The sequence below is a fragment of the Limulus polyphemus genome, unplaced genomic scaffold, assembly GCF_000517525.1.
Source record: "Limulus polyphemus unplaced genomic scaffold, Limulus_polyphemus-2.1.2 Scaffold2200, whole genome shotgun sequence".
NCBI classification, from domain to species: domain Eukaryota; kingdom Metazoa; phylum Arthropoda; class Merostomata; order Xiphosura; family Limulidae; genus Limulus; species Limulus polyphemus.
Genome location: NW_013667810.1, coordinates 142,192 through 144,136, shown reverse-complemented (window position 1 = coordinate 144,136; position 1,945 = coordinate 142,192).

The following is a 1,945-nucleotide window of genomic DNA, read 5'->3' as shown; positions in this document are numbered from 1 at the left end:
TAATGTAAGTGGCTATTGTTTGGGATGAACAATACTAAGGAAGGGGCAGTGTTACAACAGAAAAGGTGCATGACGCTGGGAGAATGCACGCTGGAGTCTCTCAAAGGATCATGAATTTGCCTGGAACTCTGGTCTCATCGAGATGCTCTCTTTTTTTAATATATAAACCTGGTAAATAACATTAGAGTCAGATAGATAATTGAGTCAAGAAAACAGTAGGCACCATAAGTAAAGTGTGTGAATCACTGTGATTTTTGCGTGTGTTATAAAAGTTCTTAAGTTTTAAGTGAATGTGGAAATTCTGTGTATTACTAAAAGTTGTATCGAGAAAGAATAAACTGGTTTAATCAAGAAAGAACTTGTATTGCTGAAGTTCTTCGGAAAGAATTTATACCAGAAATTAACAAACAAGCAGATACGTAACAATACTGTCTAAACTGCAGACGACTTCTATGCTTCCAAAATTTGAATTTGTGACCACTTGTCACACTGTTTTCAATGCTAAACACATTTGATGGATCTATATTATCAATACCCTTAATAATCTTAACACTTCAATCAAATCCCATATGACCCTTTTCCTTTCCAGAGAAAACAAGTTTAGATATTTTAGCTACCCTATTACTAGCTATAATACTGTTGTGTATCTACTTGTTTGTTAATTTCCGGTATAAATTCTTTCTGAGGAACTTCAATGATACGAGTCCTTTCTTAATTAAAACTAGTTTATTCTTTCTTGATACAACTTATAATACACAGAATTTCCACAGTCCATTTAAACTTAACAACCTGTTACGTCTCTGGTCGTTTGTTAATTTCCCTTAAAAATTCTTCCTGAGGAACTTCAGTGATACAAGTCCTTTCTTAAATAAAACTAATTTATACTTTCTCAATACAACTTTGCAATACACTTAATTTCCACAGTCACTTTAACTTAAACACATGATATAATTCACAATGATTTATGCACTTTACTTACAATCACTACCGCACTTGACTCAACTGACTGTCTCTGCCTGTCTGCAATTATCTTTGCCGTCACTTACTGTCAGTCTTATATATACACAAAGTAGAGGGTGTCTGGCAAACACTAGAGCCTAACGGGAACCTTCTAGATACTCATTACGTGTTACCAGCATCACGTGAATTCCGCTGTCGCAACACTGCCCTTTCCTTAGTATTGTTCGTCCCGAACAATAGCCACTTAAATTAAACCAATACATAATTAACAATAACTTAATTAAATGTACAGAATCTACAAACACAACATTAAAATTCAACAAAGTCTCTTAATTTTATGGGACGTATATTCTTACATACTGGTCTCTGTCTCGTTGGCTTCTGCTTCACGTGAGGTTCATCTGCTCCATCAGGAATTGTACTAATATCGATAATAGTCACATCAGTGGTAGTAACTTCATCAAGGGCTTCACTGTTTTACATCTCAAAACCGGGTAGAATTTCTTCTTCGACAGTGGATTTTTCAGATAACACATCTTCAGCGGCATCTTTTGTTTCATTATTCACTTTGTCCCAACTGAAATGTCCTGGAACATGATAATGCCAAAGCCTGTTGGCATGCACCACCTTTGGCTTGCCTCGCAGACCATATTCTATTCGGACAGTCACGTCTGATAGACGATCCACTATGTCATTTGGGCCTCCCCATGGAGAAGACAACTTAGGAGACTTCCTTTTGGTCTTCCTAGGATTGTACAACCACACCTTCTCTCCTGGTACAAAGCTGACTTCAGTAGAGCTCTTATCATAACTTTGCTTCATGGAATCAGCAGACATTTTCAAGCTTGAATGCACTTGATGGTGAATATCATCCATCCTTTCCAATAACACTTTCACAAATGCTGACCCATTTTCAGGCAACTCTTCATAAAGTGGGCGTCCTGTTAACAGATCCACTGGCAACCGAAGTTCCCGACCAAACATC